This window comes from Xyrauchen texanus, chromosome 18, assembly GCF_025860055.1.
Source record: "Xyrauchen texanus isolate HMW12.3.18 chromosome 18, RBS_HiC_50CHRs, whole genome shotgun sequence".
NCBI lineage: Eukaryota > Metazoa > Chordata > Actinopteri > Cypriniformes > Catostomidae > Xyrauchen > Xyrauchen texanus.
This window is the reverse complement of record NC_068293.1, coordinates 36,018,248-36,039,110: the sequence shown is the minus strand read 5'-3', so window position 1 is coordinate 36,039,110 and position 20,863 is coordinate 36,018,248. Positions and strand designations below refer to the sequence as shown.

At 37.9% G+C, this 20,863-nt stretch overlaps 1 protein-coding gene across 1 annotated transcript in view; it reads right to left on the bottom strand.

Annotated features, from left to right (window-relative positions):
- LOC127659290 (von Willebrand factor C domain-containing protein 2-like) overlaps positions 1-1,081 on the bottom strand; it is a 43,342-nt gene extending 42,261 nt beyond the window's left edge. The window contains exon 1 of the mRNA XM_052149039.1: positions 1,073-1,081. The gene's annotated coding sequence lies outside the window, so the exon portion shown is untranslated. The remainder of the gene's footprint in view (positions 1-1,072) is intronic.
- Between the last annotated feature and the right edge of the window lie 19,782 nt (positions 1,082-20,863).

The following is a 20,863-nucleotide window of genomic DNA, read 5'->3' as shown; positions in this document are numbered from 1 at the left end:
GGATTCTTTAGCATTAAGTTTCCCCAGTGAGAAAGTAAATGTATCTACATTGGAGATGCTCGCACCTCACACGCTTCAGTGAATACCGTCGAAGCAGACAGAAAAGCATCGTCAGAGAGCGCACTACTAAGTTGAGTGCGGGGAGGAATGAGAACAGAGGAGGGTTTCATCTTCAATAGGTCGCTTCGATAAGTTCAGCACCACGGGCAGCGCTTGATTCAGCACCATGGACACTACCCTAGAAACTGCTCTGTGCTTCTGTATTCACACTCCGTTGTGCAACATGACAGTTGTCTGAGACCCTGGGGGAATTGCTAATATCTATTTGAACTTGCCTCAATTTTATTTGTTAATAAAAAAAAAAAGTTATCAAATCGAAAAGTCGCTATAACATTGGATTTTATGCATTTCAATTGAACCACAAAAATATGCTAAAATGCTGTGCAGAACACAACCCATAGGGGCCACTGCATTACTATATATAATGGCGAGCTGAGTGCGGGCAAAGCAGGCATTATTAATTATAGACGCCCCCGAACTGAATTAGAATGTAAATACGAATTATTCAAATCGTCCCCTTGGAATTATAAGGTTCTATCTGACATTTTTGTCAAAATTGAGTTATTCACATATTCTTATTCTGTGACAACTTATTTACATTATGTGATGTTTTTTTTTAAAAGTTGTGTACATTCTGGGACTTTTTATTGAAAAAACAAAAAGGTTCTATCTACAAAGTCGAACTCTAACTTGGCTCTATAAGGTTCTATCTGCGTTAGCCAATCAGCACTTCGAATGAACAGAAGAGGACCAATCAGGATCAACTTTATATGTCGTGTCGCCGGCTTTTTCCTTGAATACAGAAAAGATCGCAGAAACAAAATATCTGAGAGGATAATGGCACGCAACGCAAAATTTTTAAGAAACCTCAAGATCGACAATGAAATACTCTACTCCAGGCCACTCCGCAGTGCAGGAGGTAGACAATATGCACAGCCATATTGAAAAGGCAATGGCAGTGTCTGAATTCTATTCACCACTGTCTTTCTTGCGCATTTTACTGAAGGTGAACAGGAACAACCCATATGAAATCATACAGATGAAGAGAATAGATTTCTATGACTTTCAGGCATGTTCCAAGCTGTTTCAGTACAAACAGGTTCCATTTTTTGAAGTGTCACAGCTTGTGTTTGATCAGTGTCCATATACTCTTCATTACACAAAATCACATGCAGAGCCAAGAGTTAAAGTAGACATTTACATCCATTTTACCCAAACCAAGGGTACTCCCCAAACAGAGCATCATCTCAGAGGCGAAGATGAGTGACATTATGTCCATGTTTAAATTCATGGCACTAGCAGATAGAGAGTATTATAAGCCTGTGTTTTAAAAAATGAGTTTGTGATTTTTTGATATAGTCAGTGTATAATTTTTCAATGTATATTAAACTTAATTAATTAATTTGCTGAAGCATGTCTGTTTTCTAGCAGTTTTTAAAGTCTTAAAATGTCGTAATTTTTACAATATTAAGCCTTAAAGGTCAAATAGTCAACAATTGAATTCATGGGGTCTTAATTACAACAATAAACGTTACCATGTTATTTCAGCCATACTGATGTCTAGAGAGAAAGCCATTTTACCTGGCCCACTTTAGGTGGAATAAAGTCCTGCTCAGACGTATTACAGTAGCTGCTTTCTGTCTAAACAAAAGAAAAATTAAAGTAACAATTTCTGCAATAATGTGTTTAATTACCCACCAAATTGGTACCAAAAATTAACTGCTCTGGACAAAATATTTAGACCTACCTTGTTTAATTTGAAATGTCCTAAATGCATGAAAGTGCTAAAAATATGAAATAAATGTCATTATAAAGGATAACATTTTACTTTCTAACACATATTGAGACATTGTTACAACATTAATTTTATATTTAATGTTCAAATAATGTTTTGGCAGATAGAACCTTATAATTCTAAGCGAAAAGTGTTTTTTTTAGAATTATAAGGTTCTATCTGCATTTGACCCATTCCAAAAATCCCCATTTACAAATTTGAGAGGATTTTGATATTGTATATTTAGAATACAGATACAGGGTCCCTCTTATTTTCATGTTTGAAAGAAACTTGTTCCCCATATAAATTTTCCTATATGTAATGCAAAATCTTTAAAGCTCAATATCTCAAAACTGCTCAGAACGCAGATAGAACCTTATAATTCCAAGGGGACGAAATGGATTTTTTTACACATAACTGCATAATACAAGCTCTCCACTTTAGTTTGCACTTGTAGGCTACTACTGTTCACACTCTCTCATCATTACATTAATGGTCTCCACGATCAAAACAATTACAGCTTCCATATTATTATTGTTCTCATGGTAACACAGCAAAATTAGATGTAGCTTCAAGTGTTGACACGCTCAATTCTTCTTAAATAACAACCAGTTCTCATTACCTAAGCATCCATGTCCCATGGCATCCTCTTGCTGACGAGGTGAGAAACCCTATTATTTTCCACGAGAAAATTTTGTCATCAGCAATCAATCTTTTAATATTATTTTATGTGTTAAACCTGAATGTTTTATTGTACTTATAAATATATTAGTGTGATATAAAATAGGGGCAAGAACTTACTTTTCGATACAAAAACAGGGAGGGGATCTCTCAGATGGAAGCGACCAATGAGCCATATGTCTGAGACAGAATGCATAATGATAAAACAAAATATTTGTTTAGCCTAACCCACCTTTATCAATTGGCCTATGCAACTAATTGAAATGTAATCTGGGACGTTTACCATTCCAAATGAAGGACTTTGCTATACTGTCAAATTGCATGAAATAAGAGAGGGGGACATCTACAGGTAGAGACAGTAGCTGGTAGTTGATTTTTGGAATACAATTCATTGTAATAACATTAAACTTCCCAATCACAGATAAATGTAATGAAGCCCACCTGCCCACATCACTCGAAAACCTTTTTAATAAGAGGTCAAAATGAACTAAATCACACAGATTTTCTGGGAATAAAATGCTCAAATACTTAATGCCCTGTTTGGGCCACTTGAAAAGCAGTTACTGGGCAGTACTCTGTCAGAGCCAAAGCTTCAGATTTAGACCAACTGATTCTGTATCCTGAGAAATTAGAAAATGAATTAATAATTCCTAGGAGGCAAGGCATAGATCGAGTAGGGTCAGAGACAAATAATAAAATATAATCTGCATAAAGCAAAAATTTATATGCTAGACCTCCCACAATCACTACTGGAAAATCATCCTCCTTTCTTATTGCGGCTGCTAATGGTTCCAGGGCAAGACAGAACAATAGTGGGGAAAAAGGGCAACCCTGCTGGGTGCCCCTATCCAGAGTAAAATAAACTGAAATTAATCAATTTGTTTGTACCACCACTACCATAACTTAATCCATTCAATGAAAATTTTCCCTAACCCATATATTTCCAAAATCTTAAAAAGATAATCCCATTCTACCATATCAAACCTTTTTGGCATCAAGTGAGATGGCAGCGACTGGAGTCTGATCATTCGCCACTGACCACATGATATTAATTAGACGCCTAGTGTTATAAGGCGAGCTATGGCCCTGAATAAACCCCACCTGATATATATGTATAAGAGATGTCATAACTTTACGTAAACCAGAATTTTTGACAAAAGCTTATCTCAGAATCAAGTGATTTATTTTGCTCAGGCATCAATGTAGGGAGTTCTAATTGTTCCACAAAGTTTCTAATACATTCATCAGTCAATGAAGACGTGGAACTATAAATATCAAGATAGAATTCTTTAAAAGCATTATTAATATCAATGGCTGAGGTAAATATTTCACCACCAGCAGATTTCACAATATCATATATCATACGTTTAAGAAAAGAAATAAACTAACCTTCTTTTTATAGGGTGAACCAAACCATTCACATTTCATGTGGAGCGAGACAATCCTCTCATATTAACATTTGACATTTTGATATAATAGAAAAAATAAATTGTGTCAAAAACAAAATTATAAAGAAAACATGTCAGCATTAGTGCAACAATAAAACCCCAAACTTCCCTCCGAACAAAGCAAACAGAAAAAATAAAAATGTGCGCATTAACCCTGCGCACGACATTGCCAACCGACATCGATCCCTCGAAACTCAAAGAGTCTGTGCTATCCTACGAGTACCCCCGCAACAACTTTGCCGTCGGATTGCTCAAGCCCGGTGCTTCTATACAAATTTTGTGAGGCAAAATGACATAATAGAAAATAATTTGTAAAACAAACTCCAGCCAATATAAGGCATAAGCACAAAGAACAAGCAGATTCATCCACAGCGGTTCCGAAGGTATGATCCTCCACAAAGCAAACTAGGTGGAACCAGCACAAAAAGAAACAAAACAGGCGTCCTGGTTCCTCGGACGGTCAAGTGTGGCCACAAAAGAAACACACCATGATTTTCTCAGTCCATCAACTCTATAAAAGACATCACTTGCTGTAGGCATGTAGATATTTTGTGGTCGTCCTTATCACTGGCCGGGAACTTCAGTGTAAAAGCGATCTTCCATCAATGCAAAATGTCTTGAAGGAGTGTTATTCCATAAAACAAACTCCAGCCGCTAGGCAGAACCAACACAAAAAGAAACAAAACTGGCGCCCAGCTTCCTCAGACAGCCATGAGTAAGTACAGCAAGTCAATCCACTAACATGAGAAACAACAAATGTTTTTTATGAAGGATAGTGCTTGCTTGGGGCATAAAAATACTTTGCGGCCATCCTTAGTATTTATACTCAATTTGGCTGGGAACATCAGTGCAAAAGCAATCTTCTGTTGATGTAAGTTTCTTGCATTCCTTGAATTTATCACGTTTCTCTCTTGTCAAATGCTTAAAGTCTGGAAACAATAAAATGTTGTGATTCTTCCAAGAAAGATTTCCTTTGGTCCTTGCCTCGTGTAACACAAGGTCTTTATCGGATGATCTCAGGAATTTGGCCAGGATTGATTGGGGCCTGTCTCCCTCAGCCGATCTACGAGCCGGAACCCTGGGAGCTCACCGATTTCAAGCTTATGGCCTGTTTTGTCGCGCAGACTCGGGAAGAGCTCATCTAGGAATTTCACCATTTCTCTGCCCTCCTCATGCGCAGGAATTCCAACTATTCAGATGTTGTTCCTGCAGCTCCTATTATCTAAGTTTTTCAATGAATGTGTTCCAAATCAACTTTGGTTGTGAGCAGATTATCATATAATTCCTTCTCCGATTAGTCCAGATAATCGATCCACTTCTCAAAATCAGCCTCCCTTGTAACCAACTCAGAGAACTGTTTTCCATTACCGTACTCGGTCGACGTTTCAAACAGATAAAGTTCAGTCACAATCATTTATTTTTTTTAAATGTACTATAACACTCAGAATATTATTCTTTTATATAGCACAAGGCTTGTGTTTGGGAGTACATGTTCAGTACTTTTTATACAGATTTTATTATCCCTATAAATCTATTAAACTTAATGACCGTATGACCTAGAGACATGAAACCAACAGTGAAACACTCAGAAATTATTCTGCACTAAAAGCAATCTAAATGCAGCGGAACGACTGAAACGGAATGTTTTTGAGTGAAACAGCATTTTTGAGACCTGAAGTTCTTTTTAACTTTTGACACTTTGTCTAAAAATATGCCGGTCCTGTGAGACACTGAAGAAACAGTGAGACACAGTGCAGCAGGCAAGGACATTCGTCCACCGCATTTACATAGGTAAACAATAGAAAAGCAGACGCAGTCTAAAAACATGTTCGGTATGAACGGCCCCTAACTCATCCATTCGCTACTAAAGAAACTAAAAGTCCTACTTGAAAAACTAACCCAATCTGGTGGACCTCTAACAGGAAAAGCTCTGAGAGAGTTGACAACAGCGTGTTTGCTCGGGACAGCAGAAAAACATGTGACATGCCATCCCTCAAGTGGTTTTATTCCTACTGGGTGAGAACTACTGGTGAGAACGTGTTGCAAATAAACATATTCTGAAAGTTCTAAGGACCAAATTTTGCTTTTAAACTGAATTTGTTGCAAAGCACTACCCTAGGCCTGCACTGTAAAAAAGTGGTAACCTTAAACTGTTAACCCAAGGAGCTATTTCTACTTGATCTAACTATGAGTTTTGTTAGTGCAACCTAATGCATTCAGGTTAACTTTGTGATTTACATTTACATTTATGCATTTGGCAGATATTTTATCCACCATCCAGTGATGTTAAATAGTATTTTTGACTTGATTTACCAAAGCATATTTTTAGGCTTACATTTTTTCAGTATCCACAATCACCTAATTTTCTTCATGAACGGAAAATGTAATGTAATTTCCCAGGCTAATAAAATGGGCCCAAACCAAACAAACAATAATATGGGAGAATTAGCCATTGACATAACCTCAGCAACTGACAAAACTATACGAGTGCTTTATGTAACATCTTGAAGCGCAAATGACCCATGAATCTTTTGTAGATCAACTGGTGTATGTGCACAGGTTGGGTTCCATAGGTTCCACTTTTATTGTGTGCAGTTATCTCCCCTTTTATCCCCAATTTAGAATGCCCAATAGGCTTTAAGTCCTCATGGTGGCATAGTGACTCTCCTCAATCTGGGTAGCAGAGGATGAATCTCAGTTGCCAATCTTATCACGTGGCTTGCTTAGCACGTTACCGTGGAGACATAGCATGTGTGTAGGCTTCACGCTGTTCTCCGTGGCATCCACGCACAAAATCACCACACACCCCACCGAGAGCGAGAACCACATTATAGTGACCACGAGGAGGTCATCCCATTTGACTCTACCCTCCCTAGCAACCGGACCAATTTAGTTGCTTAGGGGACCTGGCTGGAGTCACTCAGCAAGCCCTGGATTCGAATTGGTGACTCCATGGGTGGTTGTCAGCGTCTTTACTCGCTGAGCTACCCAGACCCCACCATAGGTTCCACTCTTGAATGCAGTGATATAACTGCAAATGTCTCCACTAAACCACTGATGGCAAACCTTCTTAGACACATGCCGTTCACATAGCTGAGCAAATCAATAGAGTGGTATCTAAAGGCAAGGTTGCAGGCTTTGTTTTTAAATGTGAGATCTCAGTTCTAGGTTATCTGCCCCTGAAGATACTTTAGGCCTGTTTCAGGGGGGTGTGTATGGGCAAAGCCAAACATGAGAAACTAGTGTCTTCATCCCAGTGTGACTCTAATCGAATAAGCATAGCCTACCTCAGAGGGAGATGGAGAATAGTGTGCCTTTAGCTTAACCTTCACTATCTTCTTTTCTAAAGCTCTCTATAGAAATAGTACAAGTGGGCTACACTGATGTGCTGTTGAACAATGGGGAATACACTTTGTGGCCAAAAGCAAACATGTGGACACTAAAACACCACATACAAATACTGTATGTCTGTCTTGAACAGTACATGTTTTTAACAGTTTAATTGAATTCAGTTGTATTTATTTAGTGCTTTCCCACCAAATCATACACTGCAAAACAACACAAAAATTATAGATAAGAACATTATTTTTGCAGTATTGTTTCCTCTTTCCCTTAATTTGGATAACAAAACATATTTTTAAACAGGTTTTTGTAGTGTGATGGCCATTTGGTCCATCTTTTGTACAGTAGTTTTAACAGCTTCCACTCTTCTGGGAAGGCTTTCCACAAGATGTTAGAACATAGCTACGGACATTTTCCCCCATTCAGACACAAGTGTATCAGCAAGGTCATGTCTCACAATCTATGCTTCAATTTATTCTGAAGGTGTTTCGTGAGGTTCAAGTCTGAGCTTTGTGCAGGCCAGTCAAGTTCTACCACACTAGACTCTGTAAACTATTTCTTTATAGATCTTTATAGAACATAAAAAGTATGCCATCTAAAAATGTTTGTCTGAGGAGATTTCATGGTTGAATGCTTGATTTTATGCACCAAAACAGCAAACCTATTATTCAGAAAGGGGTGTCCACATCCTTTTAATATATGTTATCCATATCTAAAAGTGAAATGTATCTGTTTTCTATATGCAAATCACCAGTCAAAGCCATAGAAGAATTTATTTTGTCATGAAGCTTATGCCTCCTCCCCATCCTAATCTTCATGTTTGGTCACAGATGCACATTTGTTACAGAAGCTGACACTGAATCTTATACATAAGCACTGGGCCTCTCAGCGAATCTGTCACATAATTTAAAAATCAACTGTGTCTGACCGCGGGTGATGACATCACCACCCAGTAATTGGGGCACGTTTTCTCACTTTCTCGTTCAGAGGGTGTCATCCCCTGTAAATGATCCCACCATAATTGGCTTGAACCACTCCTGTGTTATGAAGGGTTCACAGACAGGGTCAGATCAGTGTCACATCTCTGATTATGGAAATCATAATACCAGTGAATGAGTTCTTATTAAACAGTCTCTTGTTATTTCAATACAACATTTTATTAAATACATCATACCACTAGCACAAGTGATGTATGAGTAACCAAGTGAGAGAATCTAATATCTTCAAGCTTCAATGGCGAGCATAAAGGAACCAGGTTTTCTCAATTACTCTCTCAGTGGAGTTTTTATAAGTTCATAGTTTATTAAAGAGCAGATTCATGCAGACTTTGAAATGCAATTCACCAAGAGGAAATCTCTTAAGGAATATCTGAAGATGTTTGCATGAATCAAAAACCATAATGTCTCTGTGAATTTGATATTTCTGAAAAATTACAGTAAGGCACAGAACTTGAAAACAGGTTGATATGGCAGTGCCTAAGTACACTAGAAGGCAAATAGCACGTGGACAACCACTTTTAATTAACATGTTTCGTCATTTCAGCTGCACCTATTATTTTATGTGCATAAAATTAAGCATAAAGCCATGCAATCTACTGAGAAAGACATTTCTAGAAGAAAGGGACTTACCTTTTCTGTTCCAGCATTACAATAGACCCTGTGCACAAAGAGGAAGAACTTGAGTGGCCTACGCAAAACCCAGACCCGAATGTCACTGAACACCTTTGGAATGAATTGAAATGCTGACTGTGAGCCAGACCCCATCGCCAAAGTTTAGTGCCTAACCTAACTGATGCCTCTGAAATGATGCCTCCAAATGGGAGCAAATCCCCTCCATGTTCCAATATCTTGTGAAAAGTTTTCCCAGTAGAGTGGAAGCTGCCACAACATCAAAGGGAGGACCCACTCCCAAATAAAGAGATAGTGCATCTAAAATGGAAATTCTTTTACACACCATTGTGTTGTTTCAAACTCATATGACTTTCTGCCAGTCACCATTTACTTTCATGCCAGTCACCATTTACTTTTCCATGTTCATTGTAACAGATTAACAAAAAGTTTCAAAATGAGAGCAGGAAATAAGGACATTAAATATTTAGTGAAATATTACAGGCCTTTCTATGGTTCTCCAGCCACAATTCTGACATCACAGCCATTTCACTTAACCACGAGCTTCTATGACACAGACTGAACCATTAGTTCCACAACTTTTCCTGACTGATCCATTAGCTTTGCTTTAACTAACCTAAAAACAAGTAATTGGTGTATTAACGGAGCAATAAACACTAAAAACACAAAAAGGTATATAATCCATTAAGCTGTTTTCACAATAACTTTCATGTGTATATCTGAGGCTCAGGAAAGTTTATCTACTCTCTTCTTGTTTGCTATCCTCAGAGCGCTAAACAGAGACTATTTGAGTCTGATCAAATCGCTGGTAAAAGCATCAGGGAGCATCCAAAGAAACCATTCACATTCAATTATGCTAATGGAGGAGCAGCGTATTTCCTAAAGCCCTTTTTTGCCTTGGCAATGCATTTCACAGTGAGAATTTCAACATCGTTATAATGGTTTAGCCATTAGGGTTCCATTAATAGACTACTCACAACTTCTCAGCATTATATTTGGTTAAGGTAGTTCATAATTCCACAATATAAACGGCACAGCAAGACATGCACAGCAAAAAAATCTGCCCTTGCAAAACTAGCTATGCATTTTTTTTATTTGTATATAGGCAAATTGTCACACTTTGTACTCCAGTGAATATTTCTCAGGGTACATGCATTTTTGAAAATCAATCTCTATAGACACACACCTTAAAGTGTCGGCTACAAAAAAGTTATTGAACATTTCCACCATTTTTGCTCAGGAAAAAAGATATACAGTGGATCTGGAAAGTATTCACAGGGCTTCACTTTTTCCACATTTTGTTATGTTACAGCCTTATTTCAAAAAGGGATTAATTTCATGAATTTTCCTCAAAATTCTACATACAATACCCCATAAAGACAAAGTGCAAGAAATTTGTTTGAATTCTTTGCAAATGTATTAATAAAAAATTAAAGAAATCACATGTACACAAGTATTCACAGCCTTTGCTCAATACTTTTTTGAAGCACCTTTGGTACCAATTACAGCCTCAAGTCTTTTTGTGTATGATGCTACAGCTTGGCTCACCTATTTTTGGGCAATTTCTCCCATTCTTCTTTGCAGGACCTCTAAAGCTCCATCAGGTTGGATGGAGAGCGTCGGTGCACAGCCATTTTCAGATCTCTCCAGAGATGTTGAATCGGGTTCAAGTCTGGGCTCTGGCTGGGCCACTCAAGGACATTCACAGATTTGTCCCGTAGCCACTCCTTTGTTATCTTGGCTGTGTGCTTAAGGTCATTGTCCTGTTGGAAGATGAACCTTCACCCCAGTCTGAGGTCCAGAGCGTTCTGGAGCAGGTTTTCATCAAGGATGTCTCTGTACATTGCTGCATTCATCTTTCGCTCGATCCTGACTAGTCTCCCAGTTCCTGATGCTGCCACCACAATGCTTCACTGTAGGGATGGTATTGGCCAGGTGATGAGTGGTGCCTGGTTTCTTCCAGATATGACACTTGCCATTCAGGCCAAAAAGTTCAATCTTTGTTTCATCAGACCAGAGAAATTTGTTTCTCATGGTCTGAGAGTCCTTCAGTTGCCTTTTGGCAAACTCCAGGCAGGCTGTCATGTGCCTTTTACTGAGGAGTGGCTTCCGTCTGGCCACTCTACCATACAGGCCTGATTGGTGGAGCGCTGCAGAGATGTTTGTTCTTCTGGAAGTTTCTCCTCTCTCCACAGAGAAATATTGGAGCTCTGTCAGAGTGACCATCAGGTTCTTGGTCACCTCCCTAACTAAGGCCCTTCTCCCCCGATCACTCAGTTTGGCCGGGCGGTCCAAAGAGTCCTGGTGGTTCTAAACTTCTTTCATGTATGGATGATGGCGGCCGCTGTGCGCATTGGGACCTTCAATGCTGCAGAAATGTTTCTGTATCCTTCCCCAGATCTGTGCCTTGATACAATCCTGTCTCGGAGGTCTACAGACAATTCCTTGGACTTTATGGCTTGGTTTGTGCTCTGACATGCACTGTAAACTGTGGGACCTTATATAGACAGGTGTGTGCCTTTCCAAATCATGTCCAATCAACTGAATTTACCACAGATGGACTCCAATCAAGTTGTAGAAACATCTCAAGGATGATCAGTGGAAACAGGATGCATCTGAGCTCAATTTTGAGTGTCATGGCAAAGGCTGTGAATACTTATGAACATTAGTTAACATATGAACATTTGTTTTTATTTTTAATAAGTTTGCACAGATTTCAAACAAACTTCTTTCAAGTTGTCATTATGGGGTATTGTTTGTAGAATTTTGAGGAAAATAATGAATTTAATCAATTTTGGAATAAGGCTGTAACATAACAAAATGTGGAAAAAGTGAAGCGCTGTGAATAATTTCCGGATGCACTTTAGTTCAATGAACACGCATTGACCAATAGCAGGGCATGTTGTCACACTATTTATGAAGTCTGGAGGATAGATTTCAAAATTATTCTCCAAACATATTCTTATTTAAAGGAATATTTTGGGTTTAATACAAATGAAGCTCATTTGACAGCATTTGTGGCATAATGTTGATAACCATTAAAAAATGTATTTTTTATTTTATTTAAAAAAAGAGAAAGAAGCAATGTTACAGAGGCAATATTTGGAGGATTTAAAGGCAGAAATGTGTAGCATATATTTTATAAAACACATACATATTTTTTTCTGTTAAAATGTGTGCATTATTTGAGCTGTTTTTGAGCAAATTTGTTTAAAACATAATATTTGCTGTCATTTTAGGGTTTTAGGGTTTATTGACTACATCGTCACGACAACAGTGCAGTGAAATTGGCTATAACTTTACACAGAAAAGGTTATTAAGTGACTTTATCACACTAAAATCATGTTAACACATATATTGTTCATGTCTTGTGACAATACTTTTGAGAAAGTGAGTATTTTAATGTTTATGGATTGGCCCCATTCACTTCCATTTTAAATGCCACATTCTAACAAAAGGAGGGGCAAGTAAAAATTAATAAGTCTGGTAATCAATATTATGCCACAAATGCTGTCAAATGAGCTTAACTTGTATTGAACTATTGGAATATTTCTTTAAGAGTGTTTTCAACCAGGTCTTTGAAACCAATATTCAAAACCACTGCTAAGAGAGAGAGAAGGAAAAAAAAACACATTTGGGTAACTGGGCCTTTTGACTCAAACTCTTATATTACTATAATATAACCCATGTCACAACTTCCCCCTGTGACAACTATCCCCAGTCTCTCCATGTGGTTATTGTCTTGCATGCCTCGCATGACATGGCGGTAGCTCCAACTGCTGTGAAATAATCTAATCAAATAATGTAGAAGGAAGCTCATTGTAGAAAGAAAAATATAAAATCTCCAAAAATGTCACAGTCCCATGTCTAACTAAATTCAATCTTGCTTCAGAGGTGTGGACTCCCCTGGAGAGGAATAAAAGGAATATATCACTCTCTCCATTATTCACCAGTTTCACCTTATGCTCCACTGTTCTACACTTCATCTCAGATGTCCAGAGAATTTGGAAGTGCTTCTGGACAGTGTTAATGTAGGGCTTCTGCTTTGCATATTAAAGTCTTAACTTGCATCTGTGGATGTAGCTGCATGTGTTGACTGACAAGGGTTTCCTGAAGTATTCTCAAGCCCATGTTATGATACACAAGATGGTTTTTAAGACAGTGATGAGCATTCAGAAGAGGTTTTCCAACAAGACAACAGCAATCGTCTTCAATTGAGAATGCGTGGCATATTATGGAACGCAAAATATAGCAACGAAGTCCTGTACAATTGTGCAGCTGAAGACCTGCAAAATAGATGAATGGGGGGAAAATTCTGCCTGCTAAATTGAACAAACTTGTTTCTTCAGTGCTCAAAGTGTTTTTAGAAGAAATGGTGATTTTACACAGTGGTAAACACTCGACTGTCACAACTTTTTTGGAGCGTGTTGCAATCTGATTTAATATGAGAGTAAAAAAACGTTCACAAAGTAAAAGATCAAATAATGTGTTATTGTAGTGCTTTCAATATAGCACAGGGTGAATATAATTAACATATCAATCTTTATATTTGTATTTGTATTTACCATACTGTCTCACCTTTTTTTGTAATTGGGGTTGAACAATAATTATAATAATATGTAATATGTGCAATACGGACACTGAAATGTGCAAAGTGTTAATTCTATTTATAATTTATATTTTTAGTGTCCCTAGTGCCGCAGACTTCACATTTGAAAACTGTATTGGACTAGACAGCAAACCTGAGAAAGTACAGCAAAACACAGATTTTACCATTTTATTTACGAAGAGTTTGTTTACTTAGATGTCTTAAAGGCACAAGAGCAAATATTATATGGGTCAAAGAGGGAATGGAAAATTATCATGAAAATGTAGTTATGACTGGAGAGAAAAAACATTATAAGTGGATGTTTCAGATTGTATTTTTAAAGACTGATATGATGTATATAAAAAACCTACATACCCTGTGCCTTTTCATACAGACAGCATGCTGCCATGTCTGGCTACAGATAAAGGCAGATGAAGAGCTTCCTTCCATTTGTAAGGACACATACACATACACATGTTTCTGCAGCTTCCAGAGATGCTGCTAACCTTCTGATGTGTGTGAAGAGCAAATCCAATGGTTGAGCTCTGCATGATATCAGAGGCTTCCTCCAATTTGTCATGTTGATTCTATTGGTTCATGTTTATTTCATGTCTTTCATTTTTAAGTTTAGTTCCTTTTCCTGTCATGTGATTTCCTGTTCCCTTGTGTGATCTTGGCATGCATTTCCCCTGTTCATGTGTCTTGATTTTTCTTTGGTTCATTGTTTGATTACTTTGTTATTAGTATTGTCTTTTCATTGGTTATAGTTCATTTAGTCTTGTTATCTTGTTTATAGTTTAGTCTTGTGATTGGTTGTCTTGTTTACTTGATACCTATTTCCTTTTATTTAAGCCCAGTGCCAGCCTTCTCCGTCCCAGAGCCAACGTTGCCAGCCTCGTCTGTCCAAGAGCCGGAGGAGGAAAAAGGCTTTTGTTTCCAAGTCTCTGCCCATGTACACGACCACGGAGTTTGTTTCCAAGTCTCTGCCCATGTTCACGACAACGGAGAGCGTTTCCAAGTCTCTGCCCATGTTCACGACCACAGAGGTCGTCCCTGAGTCTCTGCCCATGTACACATCCATGGAGGTCGTTTCCGAGTCTCTGTCCATGCCCACGACCACAGAGGTCGTTCCCGAGTCTCTTTCCATGCCCACGATCACAGAGGTCATTCCCGCATCTCTGTTTATGTCCACGACCCCAAAGGTCGTTCCTGAGACTCAGTCCATGTACACAACCACAGATGTCGCTCCCAAGACTGTCCTCATGTTCATGACAACTGAAGTCTTTTCCCAGACATCCAGGACTCTTAGTCTTGAGCCTCCCATGGCTCTACTTTCCACCATTTTTTCTGGATTTGTAGAAATGTTTGGTCTCCAAAACACTCATGTCCATTTTTTTAATGATTCTAACAGCTTTTTATTTAGTTAGTTAATTCAAATAAATGTTATACTATCACACTTCTTTATCTCTGTGTCTGAGTTAGAATGAGCAGAACTCTAGATCTAACAACATGTCGATAAAGTTAATTATCGTTATACTTCAGATCAAAAATCACTGTAAAAATGACAGCTGTAACTAATCAGTGCTGGCAAGTGACCATGGTATAAGTGGGATAATCTATGGCTAGGTGTGTTAAACAATTTGAATGCACTTTGTGGAGGCAAACACCCTCTGCTTCACATCGGGTGGTTCCTCATTGTGAATTAAAATAATTTTATGTAACCATGGATTATCCCTTACATGACTGCTTGTGAGTGAGTGTGACAGAGAAAGATATTGCACTCAATCAGATGGATTCATACAGCCAGAACAGAAGGTCATTTGTTATGGTTATAATGTATTCTATGTAATTAGCTCCAATTACAGTTCTCCTGGTGGAACACAAAGCTGTCTAGACCCTCCTCTCACAACAGGTCTCCTGCTGTCAGCACACTGCCTAACCTGCAAAAAGGAGAGTTTTACTAACACAAACTACAGGGTGCTTTACTAAAGGATGGCAGGTACCTATGTTCCTTGTGTCAGAGGTCTTGTAATTCAGCATCTTAACTTTATCCCCTCGTTTAATGTCAGTAATTTACAAAGTGATTGTAAGAGTGAACGACCAGTGGTTATAATAACACTGGAGATTTCTGTTGGCCTACTCCTCTGCTCAATGGATATTGTATTAGATTAACATTACAAATGTTCATATGCTTCCTAAACACATGTCTGGCATGATGAGCATGTATATACAGCTGTTTGCGTGAGGCCTTGTGGGTGAAACTTCCTGGATATTTAGGTATCGTATACCTATTTTTCTAAGAATGGTTAGTTCTAGATAGATAGATAGATAGATAGATAGATAGATAGATAGATAGATAGATAGATAGATAGATAGATAGAACAATATAAAGATAGACAGGCAGACAAACAGGCAGAGAGTTAGATAGATTGTTAGAACGATAGATAAACAGAACAATAGAAAGATAGACAGACAGACAGACATATAGACAGACGATAGATAGATAGATAGATAGATAGATAGACAGACAGACAGACAGAGAGTTAGATATATTGTAAGAACAATAGAAAGATAGAATGATATCTACAGTAGATAGATAGATAGATAGACAGACAGACAGACAGACAGACAGACAGACAGACAGACAGACAGACAGGCAGAGAGTTAGATAGATAGATTGTTAGAAAGATAGATAGACAGAACAATAGAAACATAGACAGACAGACAGACATATAGACAGATGATAGATAGATAGATAGATAGATAGATAGATAGATAGATAGATAGATAGATAGATAGATAGATAGATAGATAGATAGATAGATAGATAGACAGACAGACAGACAAAGAGAGAGTTAGATATATTGTAAGAACTACAGAAAGATAGAATGATATCTACAGTAGATAGATAGATAGATAGATAGACAGACAGACAGACAGACAGAAATAGAACGGGGAAAATACATAAACATAAACATTCACAATGTTTCACATGATGTACACATTATATGTTAGCATGATTTTATTGTGATCAAATTACCTAAAAACCTGATATGTGTAAAGTTATATCTTATATTACCACTTGTCATTACAACAAAACACAGGTAGACTAAATCCTGTAATCTGGTAAATGCTATAATGTTGGCAAATCCTTGATTTAATCACTCTAAAACCATGTTAACACAATCTATATATCTTGTGGCTATATTTTAACATTTATGGACTGGCCTTATTCACTTCCTTGTAAGTGCAAACATTCCTTTAAATTACACTTCACAACATTTCAGTTTTTACTGTAGTTAAAAGCGATGATTCAGAATGTGTGCCAATGTACTTAAGAAAGGTCAGTGTTAGAAAATGATTGCATCTGCATGTATCACTGGATTTCCCCATATCATCTAAAGAACACATCATATACAATGTTAGTCACACATAGACATCTGATTCGCAAAGCTCTAATGGTAACAAACAAATCACATAATTTCTGCTTTTCTCAAATCCAGCTTGCAGGGGGTCAATCAAACAGCTAGACCATTCCTCCTCTTTCCAATTATGGACACACTATCTGACCACTACAGCCATAATGGGGCGAGCACACAGAGCGATAATTTATACAGTCATATTTGGTGCTATAGATGTGATTTTCTTGGCAGAGTGTATTCAAAATGATGTTTTGCATGCTGAGGTGGACCCAATGACCTCATTAAAACCTGTCAGAGATTGGCCAGATGAAGGAAGTTTACCGTGGATACGGTGAAGCAGTCTGCCTCAAAATGGCTGTGTGATTGCAGAGTAACCGAGGACCCTTCCCATTCTTCTTCCACAAAGGCTGAGTAATTGCAGAGTAACCGAGCACCCTTCCCATTCTTCTCCCACAAAGGCACAAAATGAAAATCTGTGGAGAAAATGGGAAAGAATCTATGATTAAGAAGAATTTTCTTTCAGTGATGGTGATTTTTGGATCTGATAAGAATCAGAAATTGACCACAGTCTCTGTTAAATGAATGGACTTTAAAAACATTTAACAAAACTATTTGGTAACATACTTAAATGTTTTTTATTATTATTAAAGTAAATAAGAAATTTAAATTGAAATTATATACCATTTCAACTCAGACATGATCAATGATAGCTATGATAAACTGCTGTTCAGTAAGTCTGTGACACATAATTCATTAATTCATCTGATGGATTTAGTTGTGGATTTATGTGTGTGCTCAGAGTTTTCAAGTACATTTTAATCTAGACCAAAATAATACACACTAGCGGCCAAAAAGAATGTACAGGTTTTGCTGTTTCAGAAGGAAATTGGTACTTTAATTCACCAAAGTGGCATTCAGCTGATCACAAAGTATAGACAGGACATTACTGATGTATAAAACATCACCATCACTATGTGAAAAAAGTCATTTTTGATTAACTCTAGACAGAACCCATTACCAGCAGCCATCACTCCAACACCTTATCCTTGAGTAATCATGCTAAATTGCTAATTTGGTACTAGAAAAATCACTTGCCATTATATCAAACACTGCTGAAAGCTATTTGGTTGGTTAAATGAAGCTTAACATTGTCTTTGTGTTCGTTTTTGAGTTGCCACCATATGCAATAAACTGGCATGTCTTAAGGTCAATATTTGGTCAAAAATTACAAAAAATAAACAGCTTTCTCTAGAAACTCGCCAGTCAATCATTGTTTTGAGGAATGAAGGCTATACAATGCTTGAAATTTCCAAAACATTTCATACAAAGGTGTACACTGCTGTCATGAATCACACCTCTGTTGTTCCTCCTGCTCACCACCAGAGGTCTCCTCAAACTCTTATTGTCTTTTACTCTTTGGACTCCATTTCCCAGAATCCCCATACCTGTCACTAATTACCTGCTCACCTGTTCCTCATCTACACAACTATTTAAGACTCACTCTCACTCGCTATCATTGTGAAGTCTTGTGTTATTACCTGCCTTTGCTGGCTGGCTGGCTGGCTGGCTGGCTGGCTGGCTGGCTGGCTGGCTGGCTGGCTGGCTGGCTGGCTGGCTGGCTGCCTGGCTGGCTGGCTGGCTGCCTGGCTGGCTGCCTGGCTGGCTCCACCCCTTTGATTATCCTTGGATACTGCTGGTGATTGACCTTTACCTGTTTACATTATTATAAATAAAGCTGCCCATGATCTCAACTTCAATGACTCATCATTACAACTACAGTCTTTAAAGATAAAGGACAACTGGCTCTAACAAAGACATGAAGAGATGTGGAAGGCCAGATGTGCAACTAAACAAGAGGATATGCAAAGAAAAAGCTAGAGTGGGCAAAGAAACAGACATTGGACAGTAGATAATTGGAAAAGAGTGTTATGGATTTTAACCCCATTGAGCATTTGTGGGATCAGCTAGACTGTAAAGTGCGTGAGAAGTTCCCGACAAGACAGCCACATCTATGGTAAGTGCTAAAGGAAGCGTGGGGTGAAATGTATCTGGACAAACTGACAGCTAGAATGTCAAGAATCTGCAAAGTTGTCGTTGCTGCACGTGGATAATTTTTTGATGGGAACTCTGAAGTACTCATTACATTTTCTAACCCTTTACAAATATTGTTTCGTTGACTACATTTGTTATTGTAAGACAAAAAAATTCAAAACTGTATGTTTTTAATTTATGGGAAATGACTACAAGCCAACATTTGGTCCAAAAAAAAAGTGATTTCTTAATTTAGGCTAAATTTACAACCCTGTTACCCACTCTGGCAAAGTTGTTTAAAAAATGTATTTCGTCTATTTAATTTATAATTTTTATTTTATTTGTATTGGTAAAAAATAATATAATCACACCATCAGGTTTTTAAACTGTAAATTAAAAAAGTGTTGGAAGTGCAAAATTAGCAAACCTGAAAAAGGGGGTTTAAGAGTTTCAGGCCCTATTTTGTACAATTTCACTCCATTCAATCCATTTTGGGATTTTCTTTTTATGGCTAAAAGCAGGGGAGGGTACCCTCTCCATTTCTATCCATCTCTTACTCCAGCTGGGATCATTCACCGAACCTTAAACTTATGTTTGCTCTTCACTTACAGTTCTCTCCTCATGCAGATATATCTGTTTCTTCACGGTTGACTGTGAGTCATGCTAACCTCAGGGACAGTCTGGTTTGGTTTGAATCGACCTGACAGCGGGAGGCCTTGAGTAACATGTGGCCTGTTGTCTATCCGTTAACATCCCTCCACCCAAACCAATTTCTACTGTGAATTGTTATGGTGTTCTGTGTATTCAGAGGTAGCATCAATCTGACTTGCTTTCAATCTGTTGACATGTTGTATGGGAGAAACTTTATCCTCTGCCCTCAGCCTGTGTTTTTGCACAGTACTTTGGAGTAGTGATATGATTTGGTAAATGTCAAAATGATTGATGAGGGGGCATGTCCGGAAGTCGTTGACGATGTTTATGTTTGATAACCATAACTGGAAATGTCTGGCCAGATGTGTGTTTAATGTTTGAATGACCGAAAAGTCTGAATAACTGTCCACATTCAGAAAAATATTGTGAATGTTGCAGAAATGGCTGTTTCTCATTGAGAATGCAAGTTGAATTAACTGAAAGGAAAGCTTTTGCCCCAAAGCGCAAGAATGGATCAGGTGTGCCAGATTTAACGTTGGACATCAAGTATGAGCTCCCCACATCCCATGAGAGTGCTGTTGGGTTTGAGTTTAATTAAACAACACTTACCGTCAAGATTTTCACTAATGCTGAAGATGGAGTATTATCCAATGATCCACTCTTATTTCCTCACGGACTCAAATTGGCATTTTTTTTCTATACGAACATCTGGACATCTGTGAGGGGGAAACGGTACAGCTCGATGTACATTATCAATTGGGCAAGTGTGAAAGATGATCAACGTTTTCGGGTACTGCCTGAACAATACAGAAAGTCAGATAATTATATCTGTATAGGCACTTCAAGGGTTAATGCAAAACATTCTGATAATGATGACTCTTCCTCAGGAGACATTGACACAGATTTGGGATATAAAACACTCTGAAGATGTAGAAAATGTGGTGATAGACTTCGACATGTCTATAATGACTACGATGTGTGAATTGTTTGAAACAAACAGTTGTGGTGGGGGCGTGGTCGAGCGCGGTTTGTGAATGGAGAGCGAGTTTGGGAGATGACAGCAGTTAGGATTGTCACCTGTGGGAAATTATCTCTGACAGCTGTTTTGTGTTAATGTGAGAGCTGTACACCATTTAAACATGATAATCAATTTAACAATTCAGATACAGAGAAATATTTCAAAGTAATGAAGTATATTTTATTTAGTTAATGATTTGTAAATTATACAATGTTGATGA